The following is a 17,566-nucleotide window of genomic DNA, read 5'->3' on the forward strand; positions in this document are numbered from 1 at the left end:
TCATTATGCGGAACGTTATGTGTTTCTTACAACGTTTTTGTATGCATGAGAAAATTTGAATTGAGACGCTAGGTGAATAGACCAAGCTTATTTCATACATGTACCTACTATATTGAATATGATTAGAACAAATTAGGACGAAAAAACGCTTGAATCTATCCCATTTAGCTTAATATGTGCGAGTGACCACTTTACTCCCAAGCAAAAAAAGTTCCATTTTTCGCCTTTTTTCCTAATGATGAAAAATGTACTATTTTGAATTCTTAACGGGAATTGTAGCGGCATGTGGACGCTGGAAATGGACATATTCCTTAAGGTGGGACCAGAATGCCGCGCTATGCGTCGCGTCACGACAATTGTGCTTTGACACTTCATTTTAAACATGTGTGTTTCCATTTAACCACCCACAATAACGCGTTGCGTCATTAGCATCGTTGTACTAAACGCTAACATTTGTTCTAAACTGCTTGCGCCGAATATGTCAATGTGTTGTTTTTAAAAACATTCAACCAATTCGTGGACACAACAAGAACAAGATTTGGATACGAACTGAAATTTAATTTTTTTTTTTTTTTTTTATTTAAATCGTTTATTTTTACAGGCTCAGTTACATAGGTTTAAAGGAGCCGAACTCCTTACTGTATTGTTACTAGTATATAAACATTTTTCCTTAATTCTAATGTTAATAATATAGGAAACCGATTACTCGCGATCGACTCGAGTTTAGAAGGGTGACATATTTTCTTCAGGAAAAGGAGGGGATATGAGGATATATTGACAATGATCACACTCACACTCTCAATCACACTCATCACACTCAATTCTTAAACCTATCTTATATCTAATATGTATTTACATTTCATCTTATTCTTAAGAAGGGATCCGATCTCTCACAAAGGAAAAGGAACAGGAAAAACTAAGGGTGTAAGGACAATCACACACGAAGATCGATAGCTTTAAGGAATACATATATTTGGGACATGTAATCAAGGTCTAACCGAGCCAACACGTCTCTCACCGGCATCATGGGCTGCCTTCCTCGGGCCCGAAGGGTGACTACTAAATTCGATCTGGCGACAAGATACAGCTCGCACGACCAAACAACACAAACACAAAGATTGTTGTCGGCAAGATTAATACGAAAGAGTAGCGCATCTAACGAACAGTGATTGGACATGAGTCGGGAGAAGGTGCGAATAAAATTCCGACTCAAGTCCAGACTTTTGAACCATGGTTTGAGGCTAACCTTAGAGATAATCGAGTGGAGCCACCGGCCCAATTCATCTTCGTTCCATTTGCGTTGCCAGTTAACTATGGTATTTTTGCGGACTAAAGAATAAAATTCATTGAAGGCGATTTGACGCTGATAAATATCGCCTTCAATTGCACCTACCTTTGCTAATGAGTCAGCCCTCTCATTACCCAGAATTGAGCAATGTAAAGGGACCCAGACAAAGGTAATGACATAACAGCGTCTGGATAAAGCACTCAAAATTTTTCGTATTCTCTCAAGGAAGTACGGCGAGTGCTTTTCCGGCCTCACTGAACGGATAGCTTCGACAGAGCTAAGACTATCCGTTACAATGTAATAGTGTTCAACAGGTCGTGAGGCGACGCTGTCCAGCGCCCAGTGTATCGCTGCCAATTCAGCAATATACACTGAGCAAGGATTCTGAAGACTGTGTGAGGTGCTAAAAAATTCGTTGAACACTCCAAATCCTGTGGACTCATTCATAGAGGACCCATCAGTAAAGTACATATTATCACAATTGATACCCCCATACTTTTCATCGAAGATCGTTGGAGCGATCCTCGATCGTTGGTAATCTGAATATCCATGGATATCTTGCTTCATGGACAGATCAAAATGCACAGAGGAATTGATGTAGTCAAGGAAACAAACACGGTTGGGAATATACGAAGAAGGATCAACCTGCATGGAGACGAATTCATGATATGAGCTCATGAATCCAGAATGAAAATTTAGCTCGATCAGCTGCTCAAAATTTCCGATCACCAATGGGTTCATAACCTTACACCGGATGAGGAACCGAAGAGATAATAAATTGAAGCGATCTTTTAGTGGGAGTACGTCTGCCAAAACCTCGAGACTCATGGTATGCGTTGAGGGCATACATCCCAACGCAATACGGAGACAAAGATACTGAATTCGCTCGAGTTTGATGAGGTGTGTTTTGGCAGCTGATTGAAAACAGAAACTGCCATACTCTATCACTGAGAGAATAGTTGTTCGATACAACATAATAAGATCTTCGGGATGGGCTCCCCACCAGGTGCCGGTGATTGTACGGAGAAAATTTATTCTTTGTTGGCATTTTTTACTCAGATACCTAATATGGGCCCCCCAAGTACATTTGGAGTCGAACCAGACCCCAAGATACTTGAATGACATAGCATGAGTGATCGGTTTACCCAAAAGTTGAAGCTTTGGTTTTGCTGGTCTATGCTTCCTAGAAAAAACCACCATCTCTGAGAAAAGTTCAAATGCTTCTCACAAAGCAAGTTATATAACATATTATTCAATAGAGGCGGCAGACCCCGAGAGTGTAATTTGTCTGTCAAAACCTCTATTGAAACAGAATCAAAGGCCCCCTTTATGTCCAAGAATACTGAAGCCATTTGTTTTTTTCCGGCGTAAGCCATTTGAATTTCTGAAGAAAGCAACGCAAGACAATCATTCGTCCCCTTGCCCCTGCGGAACCCATATTGTGTATCTGAGAGTAAGCCATTCGTTTCAACCCAATGATCAAGGCGAAACAAGATCATTTTCTCCAACAATTTCCGTATACAAGACAGCATTGCTATTGGGCGGTACGAATTGAAGTCGGACGCGGGTTTTCCGGGTTTTTGAATAGCTATAACTCGTACTTGTCTCCAATCATCTGGAACAATATTATGCTCCAGAAACCGATTGAATAAGTTCAACAAGCGATGTTTCGCCACATCAGGGAGATTTTTCAGCAAGTTGAACTTAATTCTATCCGATCCCGGAGCAGAATTGTTACATGAAAGGAGAGCAAGAGAGAATTCTACCATCGAAAACTCGGAATCAAGATCGCACCTATCTTGTGGTATATCTCGAATAATTCTTTGCACTGGAGCGAGATCGGGACAAACCTTTCGTGCAAAATTAAAAATCCATCGATGTGAATATTCCTCGCTTTCATTGGATGAAGAGCGATTTCTCATGTTTCGAGCCACTCTCCATAATTTTTTCATTGACGTTTCTCGTGATAAACCTCCCACGAAATTTCGCCAATAAGCACGTTTTTTCCCTTTGATCAAGTTCAAGGTTCAAGGTTCAAGGTTCAAGGTCCAAATACGTTTGAAAATTCTCAATGGTTCCACGTTTCCGAAAAGCTTTAAATGCATTCGATTTATCTCCATAAAGCTTGGAACACTGGCCATCCCACTGAAATTCATTGAAAACAAGTATAAAGAAGTTATTATGTATTCATACTTATGCAAAATTAAGCAACCGATGCAAACTGAACATCGGCTGAATTCATTATATTTAAGGTAATGATGGATAAACGGAAATTGATGCGTAATCAAAAAATGAAATTACAGATCCACAAGTTGATTGAAGTTGACTGATTAAATTTTACTTTGTGTTTGTTCACATGAAAAGAGGTGACGCGAACGCTAGATTGTGATTACAAATCAGCAGACTGCGTCGGGCAAATGTTTTAGCACAAAACGCAAGCAATGACAGCTGATGAGAAGCAACGCACAACGCGGCATTCTGTTTCCACCTTCAGAATGACCACTATGCCCCCACTTCCCCTACAAGTTTTTCTAGTGGAATTGATTTTTGATTATTGATTTTTGATGAAATGCAATAAAGAACAAAGAACTCCCACCAGTTTGCGAGTGATAGTTTCGAAAAAAACGCGTTTTAAATTTTGGATCCGCGCTCCTTACGCAAAGACTTAGGTCCGCTAATTGGCTTGTAACTTTGGAACGGAGCACCGAACAAACTTGGGACAAAAACTACAGTAAAGTAGACATCCCCGAGAACATTTTAGGCCAGATAAGTATAAGTTTTTTTTTGTTCAGGTTTCCATAGCGTACTACCTCCTAAATATGAACGTGAGCATGAACAAGAACATTATATTCACCACGATTTTCTGAGTTGTTTGTTCGCAATGGTCTTCTTCTAGAATGGCGTTAACGTTCCCTGTGGAACTTTTGCCGTCTCAACGTATGCATTAACTAGCGTCATTTATTAATACTTAGATGAGATTTCTTAAGCCAAATAACACGCCTTGAATGTATTCCGAGGGGCAAGCTCTTGAATACGCGTGACCACAGTGCAAGTCGAAGGAAATTCCTTTGACGAAAAATCCTCCGGCCAGAACGGGAATCGAACCCGAACACCCGGCATGATAATGTGAGACGCTAACCACTCGATCTCGGGTGCACAACTATTGTTCGCAATGGTGTTCACCGTGAAATGAATCGTACTATTTCACCGCTTGTTCATGTTCACGTTCACGGGAACTCTCAACCAGCCTTGAGTGGGGAACACAATCGGAAAAAGTCAGTGGGGAACACGATAGGTTGGCTCCTATCAGTTCAATAGGGATTCAATTGGGACGTCACCCACGTGTGCAATCTTTGATTCGTACTTATTTACAGATAATTTCTTATTTTGCTCTCGTATATTGCTCTTATATTGCTGTAACATATATATTATATTATGCACAAACTCGCAATATTACCCTATATGATATTTTTAAGCTAATTCAAAGTGATGTTTTAGGATGTCTAAAATGAGCTTAAAAATTAATTTTGAGTGCAGTGGTCTTATTGTTTTGTCCGACACTGTACATCTGAGCCCGAAAGTTGCTTTCCGAAAAAAACATTCATTTTCTAACCACGAAGCAGAGTCCATACGCTAAGGCCACCGTTCCTGGTTAACACTCCTATACTCGCGCATTGGTCTGTCAGACCGACAAATCAATAATTCGTTCATTTCTCAGAAAATATCAACACTACGACTTTGCGATTCTCTCTAGCTTCGTTATTCGTCGTTCGACATCGTTTGGCGTATCACATGTGTTGGTACAAAGGGGACGTGTGTCTTTTTTTTACCACTTTCGGTCTGACACACCGACGCGAGTATAGGAGTAACTTTTTTGGACAAGTGCCTTTTTTTCATATTCTAGAATATTGTTGAATGAAATGTATAAATTAATGTTAGTGGCGTGGAATATTTATTAATTATAATGCATAAGATAATTACCGGACTTTTCTTATTTGATTTCAGTCCCTTTAGTAACTGGATTGAACGGATCCATATATTTACTTTTCGTCATTAGATTCATATGTTCAAAATATAAATGTTTGACTTTTGTATAGTTATTCGCTAAATATAATGGTCATACATATACATACTTGCGAAAGAATTTCACTTGTGGAAGAATTGTAAACAGTAAACTATAAACTAATCGGTACCTAATGGTAAATTTTAACAGTTACAGTTTCGGGGATATTTTATTTTACAATGAACAATATCGACAAGAAAACAAGAAAAAGAAAAGGAAGTTCCTAGAAATCCTTTTATATCATCTTTTTATGCCCCATCTAAAAAAAAGTATTACTTCTTAGTTTACCAAAAAAAACAGATACAAAGAAAATTAGAAATATGCAAATTTTATATTCCAGAACCATTATCATCCGATAATTATCTAGAAGCTGGTTATACACTCTTCTCTTCGATAAAAAAAAACCGAAAAACATGCAACAACTGCATGAAATGTAAAAAATATGTTTGTTTCGAGCGTGCAGTTATGCTATGTTCTGATTCTTACTCCAATGAAACCACAATCGATTAATACGTTTTCATGTTATTTTATAGCTCTTTATACTTCCATGAATTATATTCAGTTGCTTACTTTTAATTAATAACAGTGAAAAATTCGAATTTCGTTATTTGTGTTGGAGTATAAAAAATTAAAACATAATAAAGACGAAGAAAACATATGTTTTGGAGTTTTTTCATTCAACCATACTCTCTTCTTCAAATAAATGCCAATAAAGCCTGAAAAATACACAATGGCAACATTACAGAGAAGTCCATTTTTCGGTCTGTGACACCGTGCGCGAGTATACGTGTTATGATTTTGCACGCGAGTACAGGAGGGTTAACCACGAATATCATCATTAGCAGCGGGTAGCGGAAATCAATCCAGCACACAGCGCTCGTTCACTAAGAGCCTCCGCAGACCTCGGCAGACTTTTCATCAGTCGATAGTTTTGGACGGTTTAAGGCTAGTGCAAACACCGACCCTACTGAATCGATGCAATGTACACGTATGCATACCTCTCCGTACTGATCAAGAAGCCGATCAAACTATTGGTCGATAAAAAGTCTGTAGTCTGCGGAGCTTCAAGACCACGGTTCCAGCATAACCACGAAGATCATCCGCAGCGGCCAGCGAGTTCTAATTTTGATACCATCCAACGGACAACTGTCACCTATCGCTTTCATGTAATCGATCTAGCAAAATTGTATGTGGCTGCATTCAGTTTGTATAATAAGGTTTGTTAAAGAACGACACGAATTTCGACAAATGGCAGTTTGTTGCGTTCTAAAGTGATATTTGAAATAATGAAAAGGTAACCTGATTTTTATTTGCATGGGTAGCTTGTGTGAATATTGGGCTTTTTGGTGGTAAATGATTCGATTCTGATCAATCATGAAATTTCCACAAATTTGTGTCGGAAACAAAATGTTAGAAATGTCGTCATCGGAAATGTAATTTTGCTAATAAGTACCGAAAAACTACTCGGATATTCGATGAATTATTTTAATTGATAGCGCTTGGTGTAGTCCTACGTCTCACCGGTTATGTCCCCGACATTACTCACCCGTCTTTTCTTTATTTCGGGAGCATGTTCCATCAGAAGCAGGTGGCACCCTCAACTCCAGTATTTCACCATATAGATTACCAATAACAATTGAGTATTGAGTATGGCTCTTAATCTCTGTCTGTCTAGGTCTAGACCCTAGACAATACCAGTTCGAGATGTGATTCAACGATAAGAAATCGCCACAAGCAAATGAACACAAATTTCACCCAAAACGATCGCCAAGTTTCGCCACTATCAATTTACACTATTTCGCTCCGGTGTGCTCACCCGCCCCACCGACGCCGGTAGTCAGGAAATAAATGCTGTACACGCACGCTTGCAGTTGACTAATCGGCTGCATTAACTGTTACAGATCGACCAATCCGTTGCACGCACGAGTCGGGGTGAGCATTGCGTTTGGGCGGGCTGGAGAATACAACTCTAGGTTAGTGTGTCGCAATAGACCGGTTTAGCTCTACCGAAGGGAGGCGCGATAAGGTGAGGAGTGGAGCTCCACGAACCAGCTGATCGTCTGTGTGAACGGGTAAGAGTATGTATCCCCATGTGCTCTAATTTTCCACGCGGTTGCGATTATATTATGCCATCCGTGGTGGTAGTGAAACGTCACTGCAGCGATTTTAGCTGTTCAGGAGTAAATACTTGCTATCTCTCTACGAAATATTACTACCCTTTCTGGAGAAATTGTAAACAGGAACGACAAACTTTTATGGCACTCTGTTTACACCGAAAATTCTAGTTCAAATACAAGATCTCTTATCGCTAGTCGAGCATCATGATTAGCGTACAGTTCTCTCTCCTTTGCTGAAATATGTTGCAAGCCAAGGCCGCCCGGTCAGACTTCAACACTCCGCGCTTTTTGCGTTCACTGACACCTGTGCGCTTAGTCAAAAATGTGATGTAATAAACAAATCATGGTTTGTTTCCCTTTAATGACATTTGGCTCTAACATAAAACGTAAAACAGAGTTAAAATGCTCAGTGCAGTAAACAATTTACCCAGCTGATGAAATACGATCAGATCTTACTAATTTCATCACCATGCTGAAAAAGATAGTCACCTGATATGGCGATTTTCATTTCCACTTCTAATACCACAACAAATATTATTCAACAGAGAATATTGGCGTGTATGAAAACCAGTAATTATCAATATTTATTATCGGCCACAAACCTATGTCAATCAGTCCGCGCCATTGATAAGTGCAAGAAGAAGGATCAAAATATTGCCTCGCTTATTCAGATGGGAAAACGAATCAAACACACGATAAGATAATAGGTGTGCTGCGGAAATAAGTCCACAGAGCTGATGATAGCGCGTGAATTCAAACAAAGAGCATAAACTCAATCTTATCGGGCCGTGACCATGGACGAAGAAGAGATTGCACACACGTTTACCCAAATTTTTGAGTATAACATCATGACGCATGACAAAGCCAACTAACTTGCTACTGATAACGAAAAAATTGTGCTGGGTCATGATGTGACCCTGTTCGAATATGAAGAACACACATTCGCGGTGATTCGTCACAATTCTGATGCGCACATTTTTTAGCCGAGTTAGATAGTCATGTGCCAATGAGCTCCCTCCTAACAACGCAGCCCGAATCGTTGCCGAGTTATGTGACCAGATCATTGCAATAATCATTATGAATTATCAACAAAATTCTAAGCCTATCTGGAGGGCGCGAGCGCCGATTGTGTATGCGTGTATTTCTGTGACAGATGAATGATTCTTGGTAAGGGATTCTTTACAAACAAACACGAATCTCAAAGAAGTGTATCGTATAGTTATTGTGTTGTTTTTAATTATTATCAGTGAGCTCGGGTAGATGAAGTCATCGACCACTTCGTCGCTATCAATTACCCCGCTACAGAACAGAACACTATTAAAATCAGGTGTTCTGGACAAATTGTGTATCGTTATGATTTTATCCGAAGACGTCTAAGTTCTACTCTGATTTTCCGTACGACTCATCACCTCCTTTAATCACTCGCAAGTCTAGGAAGATTCGGACAATTTGCCAGAGATTCGCATGTCCTATCGCACATTGTGCAACACTTGCGCCATCTTACTTACACACTTCCACCCACTCTATCTTAAAATCCTGGTCGTTTTGAAGACATTCGCTGTTTTCCGGAGCGAAGTTCCGGCGATTTTGGCGGATTTGCGTCCTTCCGTACATAAACAACATCGTACCGCTCCATCACCGCTTTCGTGTAATGTCACGATGCCAGATCCGGCCAAAAAATAGTATTCTGTATCGGTTCGGCTAGGCGCCTTCCTTACCTTGAAGACATTAAGTCTGGCCCACTTCATTGTCTGCTGGACGAACCAGACGGAAGAATTGTCCTTCTTGGTCACGTTCCGGATCGAACGGTTCGGATTGCGCTTGAAGTAATCCCTCACTTTCCTGGCCTTCACGGGGTCGATCGTCCTCGTTTCTCTTACACTGCCAGCTCATCGCTCAGATCGTCTGGGTCTCCTTGAACGATTTTACTACACGGGACACGGTCGAAAAGTCGATTCCCAACTGGTTCGCGAGCCACCTGTGGGATCGGCCTGGATTTCCCACGAACGTGTCCATATTTTTTTTTTTTTGTCGAAGCACTTCTTGCTTGGAAGACATCTCGATAACCACTTGACAGATTGTGACGAAATTTTGCACGTTGAAATTTACACTCTAAACTAGTTTTACTCAAAATTTTATTAATTTTTACCCATGCAATAAAAAAATTGTACAAAAAAGAAAGTGTTGTTTTTTTTCTAGTACAATTTTTACTTTCCGTGGTCCGTGGTTGAGCTACAAAATGCATTTTTTATTACTGTCCAGAATACTCATGCGATGTACGTATCGTATATATCGGATGTATGTTGAGCTACTTGATAGTCAACCTCATTGAAGGGGAAAACAAGTTATCGCTGTGCCTTACTTAAGCGAAACACTTCTTCGTAACGTCTCCCGATTTCCTATTTGCAAATATTTTCGGTGTTCAATGTAATACTGACTCTTGACCTGTCATTCACTCTATGGATTGAAGTGTTGTATTGCTTCCTAGTCGGATTCTATAGCAAACTCAAATTGGAACGTTTTTGCAGTTGTGTTATTAACCAAAGAAAAAGTTGATGAAGAGAAATCGATCAAATCACTTACACCCCTTTTCTTCTGAGCCCCTCATTTCATACCTGAGAATATAATGCAAAAAAACAATGTTTAAAGGTTTAATAACAACCTCGCCCGGTTCTGGTACCATTAAGGAACAAAAGCTGACCTAAGTCCAAGATGGCATTTCTATTATTCGAAAACTTATATTCAGTTGATAACAAAATCCCTCTTAACAATCCTATCAAACTGTAAAATCGCTGCATGTTTAGCTGTTAGTTGGGAGTGTCCAGAATACGCTCATGATGCTTTAGAGCCCTCATTTCAGCACGATGTTGCTGTTCCGGAGATTGTTTGGGTACTTTCTGTGTCTTGCTTGTTGTTTTTCCAAATCATTTCTCTTATTGATCTACTGGATCACTCCGATGCTGGTAAATTTCTTGACCAAGTCACAAACAGAGGCAGATCGATGCTTATGAATATAATTCACGACTTTCTGGTCTAATCCGGAGTCGCTAGAACCGGGTCAACGTCCCCTTTTCGGCAGATCCTCTAGGGAACACTCATTATCAAACTTCTCAATCATTCGTTTCACACACCCCGAACAAATTTTGGTCCTTTACACGATTTGATTGCACGTTACACCATTCTCGGTGCACCAAGTGTGCAGAACCTTTTTTTTTAATTTCTAATTCGAATCGCGGCATCTTAAAAACAACTTTGCAAACGTAAACAAATGACCTGCTATTATGTTTTGACGTAGGACTACGCTACGCCAGAGAACGAGATTTTGAGCGTTAATAGCTCCTAAACAACTGAACGAAATGATATGACAAACACTTCATTCGAAAGATAAAATGTCTACGCGTTATATACAAGTTACATTTGGCCCAAAAACTTGTTTCAATAGCGTTTAAATTACTTTCAAAACAGGCTATTGAAATCACCAATCGATATATAGGCGAGCGCCGCTCGGCAATCCACTCAGTTATAATTGAACAGCGATTGGAGCATGTTGTCGCTATTGTGGCGAAGCTAACTTCGTTCGTCATGAAAGCGTTGATGAACGGTGCCAAGAGCCTGTTTGTGCACCTTAGGCCAGAAGGGAATCCAACGGGAGGAGAGTCATGCCACCGAAAAGGCGACCAAGAAAACAACAGCATCGGAAATTGGTTACGCTTGAGGCATCGGAGCAGCTGCCACACACATACACGCGCGCGCTTTTCGTTTGGTGGTTATCGAGTTAGCCTTAATCACTGGCGACCATCGAGCATCGAGAAGAATCCGGAAAGATGTCATCGTTACTGGAAAATAATCTGCCAGTTGTCCCTTGAGACTGTAAATTACATTCAAGTGGGAGAGTTTATTTTAATGTTTTCTATTCATATAGTAATGCGATCAAATACATTTTGTTTTGTGATTTTTCAATCAAGTGCAATTAACAGGAAAGCTCCTGAAAATTATTCTTCCCCATCAGTAGAATAATTTCGTATCCCATATTGGATGCATAAAATGAAAAACGGAAAACGTTTCGTACCGCGAAAAACATATAATTTTCTAACGATTATTTGCTTTCTATTTACATAATGTTGCGGCCAAATACATTTCGTTTTGTGATTTTTCAATCTAGTGCTTCTGAAGATTATTCTTCCCCATCAGTAGAATATTTTCGTAACGCTCTCGCTTTCGAATTCCCCTCAATATTCATTTATTCATTCATTCCGAATGTGGATTCAGATTTAACTTCAAAAAAACGATCACTAAATCAACGATAGTCCTACGTCAACGGTTATACCACATATGATAGCGAATAAATGCTATAATACTTTGTAGTATTCTTGTGTGTTCAGTTTTATGAAGTGTTTTCCCATCCCCTCCAAACCAGCTGTATCCAAATGGTCTTTCGAAAGACCAATGTACCAGATTTATCCGATTCTTGAGCTATCAACAACGAGACCTTCTACAGCAGAAGGATCCTCCATTCCCGTCAATGATCAGACCCACCAATATATTAGGCTGTCAAAAAAGTCCTGCGGTATTTCCGCGAGGTGTCGTTGTAAGCGCATAGTTCTAGTTGTATTCATTGTATCGAGTCATACTATAGCTTGTTGGAAAGGTATTTTTGCGCGTATTAGACAGTGTTTTGTTTGGTTAAGTCGTTCGTGAGTTATAGTATCGCAAATATGGAGCAAAATAAGAGAAAATCCGACATATGTTACAGTACATAAGTTTAAAGGAGCCAAATCTTAAATATATTTTTAAAACTATATATATGAACAATTTTCTTAAATCTATGGTTAGTAATGTGGGAAACCGATTACTCGTGGTGGACTCGAGATTAAAAGGGTGACATTTTCTCAGGAAAAGGATGGGGTATAAGGAAATTATTACAATGTTGATAATCACACACACTCAATTCTTAAATCTATTCGTACATCAGTTGTGAATTTACATTTCATTCTTCTGTTTATAGCAAGCGGACCAATTACTCACAAAGGAAGAAATGGAGGGTATAAGGATATAAGGATAATCACACACGAACATCGATAGATTTAAGGAAAACATATATTTGGGACATGTAATCAAGGTCTAACCGAGCCAACACATCTCTCACCGGCACATTGGGCTGCCTTCCTCTAGCCCGAAGGGAGTTCTCTAAATTCGATCTGGCAACAAGATACACCTCACACGACCAAACAACGTGTTCGATGTCGTGGTAACCTCGGCCACAAACGCAGATATTGCTGCCGGCCAGATTGAAACGAAAGAGTAGCGCGTCTAACGAACAGTGATTGGACATGAGTCGGGAGAAGGTGCGAATAAAGTCCCGACTCAAGTCCAGACTTTTGAACCATGGTTTGAGGCTAACCTTAGGGATAATCGAGTAAAGCCACCGGCCCAATTCATCTTCGTTCCATTTGCGTTGCCAGTTAGCGATGGTATTTTTACGGACTAAAGAGTAAAATTCATTGAAGGCGATTTGACGCTGATAAATATCGCCTTCAATCGCACCTACCTTTGCTAATGAGTCAGCCCTCTCATTACCCGGAATTGAGCAATGAGAAGGGACCCACACAAAGGTAATGACATAACAGCGTCTGGATAAAGCACTCAAAATTTTTCGTATTCTCTCAAGGAAGTACGGCGAGTGCTTTTCCGGCCTCACTGAACGGATAGCTTCGACAGAGCTAAGACTATCCGTTACAATGTAATAGTGTTCAACAGGTCGTGAGGCGACGCTGTCCAGCGCCCAATGAATTGCTGCCAATTCAGCAATATACACTGAGCAAGGATTCTGAAGACTGTGTGAGGTGCTAAAAAATTCGTTGAACACTCCAAATCCTGTGGACTCATTTATAGTGGACCCATCAGTAAAGTACATATTATCACAATTGATACCCCTATATTTTTCATCGAAGATCGTTGGAGCGATCCTCGATCGTTGGTAATCTGAATATCCATGGATATCTTGCTTCATGGACAGATCAAAATGCACAGAGGAATTGATGTAGTCAGGGAAACAAACACGGTTGGGAATATACGAAGAAGAATCAACCTGCATGGAGACGAATTCATGATATGAGCTCATGAATCCAGAATGAAAATTTAGCTCGATCAGCTGCTCAAAATTTCCGATCACCAATGGGTTCATAACCTTACACCGGATGAGGAACCGAAGAGATAATAAATTGAAGCGATCTTTTAGTGGGAGTACGTCTGCCAAAACCTCGAGACTCATGGTATGCGTTGAGGGCATACATCCCAACGCAATACGGAGACAAAGATACTGAATTCGCTCGAGTTTAATTAAGTGTGTTTTGGCAGCTGATTGAAAACAGAAACTGCCATACTCCATCACTGAGAGAATAGTTGTTCTATACAACATTATAAGATCTTCGGGATGGGCTCCCCACCAGGTGCCGGTAATTGTACGGAGAAAATTTATTCTTTGTTGGCATTTTTTACTCAGATACCTAATATGGGCCCCCCAAGTACATTTGGAGTCGAACCAGACCCCAAGATACTTGAATGACATAGCATGAGTGATCGGTTTACCCAAAAGTTGAAGCTTTGGTTTTGCTGGTCTATGCTTCCTAGAAAAAAACACCATCTCTGTTTTCTCCGTGGAGAATTCGATCCCTAGCCCAATGGCCCAGGTTGAAAAATTGTTCAAAGTATCTTGTAAGGGTTCTTGTAGGTCGGATTCTGTTGATCCTACGACAGAGACCACTCCATCATCTGCAAGTTGTCTTAGGCTGCAATTTTGTGTAAGGCAATTGTCGATGTCGCTTACATAGAAGTTGTACAAAAGGGGGCTTAAACATGAGCCCTGGGGGAGGCCCATGTAAGAGACCCGACTTACTGCCGAATCTCCGTGAGAAAAGTTCAAATGCTTCTCACAAAGCAAGTTATATAACATATTATTGAATAGAGGCGGCAGACCCCGAGATTGTAATTTGTCTGTCAAAACCTCTATTGAAACAGAATCAAAGGCCCCCTTTATGTCCAAGAATACTGAAGCCATTTGTTTTTTTCCGGCGTAAGCCATTTGAATTTCTGAAGAAATCAACGCAAGACAATCATTCGTCCCCTTGCCCCTGCGGAACCCATATTGTGTATCTGAGAGTAGGCCATTCGTTTCAACCCATCGATCAAGGCGAAACAAGATCATTTTCTCCAACAATTTCCGTATACAAGACAGCATTGCTATTGGGCGGTACGAATTGAAGTCGGACGCGGGTTTTCCGGGTTTTTGAATAGCTATAACTCGTACTTGTCTCCAATCATCTGGAACAATATTATGCTCCAGAAACCGATTGAATAAATTCAACAAACGATGTTTCGCCACATCAGGGAGGTTTTTCAGCAAGTTGAACTTAATTCTATCCGATCCCGGAGCAGAATTGTTACATGAAAGCAGAGCAAGAGAGAATTCTACCATCGAAAACTCGGAATCAAGATCGCACCTATCTTGTGGTATATCTCGAACAATTTTTTGCACAGGAGCGGAATCAGGACAAACCTTCCGTGCAAAATTAAAAATCCATCGATGTGAATATTCCTCGCTTTCATTGGATGAAGAGCGATTTCTCATGTTTCGAGCCACTTTCCATAATTTTTTCATTGACGTTTCTCGTGACAAACCTCCCACGAAGTTTCGCCAATAAGCACGTTTTTTCCCTTTGATCAAGTTTTTAAATTGATTTTCAAGGTCCAAATACGATTGAAAATTTTCAATGGTTCCACGTTTCCGAAAAGCTTTGAATGCGTTCGATTTATCCTGATAAAGCTTGGAACATTGGCTATCCCACCATGGATTGGGAGGCTTCGACGAATAGTGGAGCCTGGGATGGTTTTCGTTTGAGCGCGAACCGCGCTGTCATAGATCAAACGAGAAAGGAAGTTATACTCCTCCAATGGAGGTAAACCATCTCTGGAATTGATGGCTAGAGCAATCGCGTCCGCATATTTTTTCCAGTCAATGTGTCTTGTGAGGTCATATGCCATGTTTATAGATTCAGAAAAATTCGACCCAATGGTGATGGAAATTTTGATTGGCAAGTGATCACTACCGTTGGGGTCCTGGATTACATTCCACTTGCAATCTAACGATAGTGAATTCGAGCAAAGCGAGAGGTCAAGAGCACTTGGGTTAGCAGGAGGTTTAGGTACACGTGTTGTTTCCCCAGTGTTCAAAAGTGTCATATTGAAGCTGTTACAAAGATCATATATCAACAGTGAACGATTGTCGTCGTACTGTTCCCCCCAGGCAGTTCCGTGAGAATTGAAGTCTCCCAAGATCAATCGTGGCTCAGGAAGGAGTGAGCACATGTCAACAAGTTGCTTGCGGCTAACCGCAGCTCTCGGAGGCCAATACAAGCTGACAATACAGAGGTCTTTTCCTCTGATGTTTGCATGACAAGCAACAGCTTCAATCCCTCCAATAGGTGGAAGGTCAATTCGAAAAAATGAGTGGCACTTATTGATCCCCAATAGCACCCCTCCGTATCTGTCATCACGGTCCAAGCGTATAATATTAAAATCGTGGAAAGAGAGATCATCTCGCGAAGAAAGCCAAGTTTCGGACAGAGCAAAAACATCACAATTGAAGTTATGAATTAATAATTTGAATGTATCCAATTTAGGGATAAGACTACGACAATTCCACTGTAAAACAGTGATATCTCCGACCTCTCTATTTGAATTAGACATCAAGAGAGATAATCATTGCAAGGAGGGGCCATGTTTGCATCAATTGTTGCAAAATTGTCCTTAATACTGGAAGCATTGATATGACAATGGTTCTGATGGAGTCGGAAACATTAAAGCATGTGAAGATTTGAGCCACAAGGTCACTCAACTTTATAAATCCCTATTGGGAAGTTGAACTGGACGGTAAAATAGGGACAGTTGGGGTTTTTGATGTCCCTTCGAGTGCTGGGTCGTTCGAAGGTGAATTATTCCCACGGAAGCCAGGAGGAACCTGATTTTGCTTGTCCGCTGCACTCGATTTTTTAGGCATGCTAACAGAGGGTATAACCGGAGGGGCTTGTCCTTGAACTTTGGGAGTGGTCACATTTTTGCGCCGGGGATTCCCTTGGAAGATGTACGGTGTGCCCTCGTTAGCTGTATCCGCTTCCATTTCGTCAACTGGCAGCGAAGCGAAGACATTGTTTGCGGTTAAAGGTTGTTGCTGTTGGGCCAATGGAGAAGCGCCCTTCAAAATTTCCGCAAAAGTGCGCTTCGAGCGTTCCTTTAAAGAGCGCTTCTGCTTCTCCCAGCGACTCTTGTAAGTTTCACAAGCCGAGAGCACGTGCGGATTTCCTCCGCAATATGGACACTTTTGCTCAATCGCACTGCAGGATTTGTCCACATGTTGCTCTCCGCAAGTGGCACAGCGCTCCTTGTTGGCGCAGTAAGCTGCTGTGTGACCAACTGACTTGCATTTCAGGCAAGTCATGGGCTTTGGCACGAAGAGTCGCAGCGGTAGCCTCAATTTGTCCACCATAACGTAGTCAGGGAGGGCGGAGCCAGCAAAAGTGACTCTAAACGAGTCGGACGGCGTAAATTTCGATTCTTTCCCTTCCTGGGAGACTTTGCCGAGTTGTCGGCATTCTAAGATTTTAACCTTAATCAAAGGCAGCTTTTTAAATCTGCCATCTCCTTCCATAATTGATTTGCACGTCAGACCCGTTTCGGTTATCACCCCCGAGATTTCTACGTCATGGGAAGGCACGTAGACACGATATTCCAGGGTAAACCTCTGGTCGACGACAATACCGTTTGCGTCTTTCCGATCAGCCACGACAACACGCAGTTTGGTCGGTCTAACCTTCGTAATTTCTGTCACGGAGGAGTATCTTGCCAGATCTTTCATGATCTGAATAACATTAAGTGCTTTTCCGTTTGGCTTAGGCCTGAAGAAAACAACCCACGGACCAGTTCCAGGTGCATCTTCAGGATAGACACGTGGAGAGAAGACAACAGGAGGAGAAGGAGATGACGAGGATTGAAGGGGATCGGGGACAACAGGATGGGGAGGCGAAATCTGAGCTGGGGTAGGAG

The 17,566-nt window shown here is 41.0% G+C and overlaps 1 protein-coding gene across 3 annotated transcripts in view; it reads right to left on the bottom strand.

The window, feature by feature from the left end:
* The window catches only part of LOC129765074 (NADPH--cytochrome P450 reductase), a 58,207-nt gene that overhangs the window by 27,684 nt on the left and 12,957 nt on the right, over window positions 1-17,566 (bottom strand). Inside the window, exon 1 of one of the 3 annotated variants that reach the window (XM_055764950.1) lies at window positions 6,898-7,093. The exons of the other annotated variants lie outside the window; for them this stretch is intronic. The gene's annotated coding sequence lies outside the window, so the exon portion shown is untranslated. Of the gene's footprint in view, window positions 1-6,897; window positions 7,094-17,566 lie in introns of those variants that run through there. 3 annotated transcript variants of the gene reach the window in all.

The sequence above is a fragment of the Toxorhynchites rutilus genome, chromosome 1 (genome assembly GCF_029784135.1).
Source record: "Toxorhynchites rutilus septentrionalis strain SRP chromosome 1, ASM2978413v1, whole genome shotgun sequence".
NCBI lineage: Eukaryota > Metazoa > Arthropoda > Insecta > Diptera > Culicidae > Toxorhynchites > Toxorhynchites rutilus.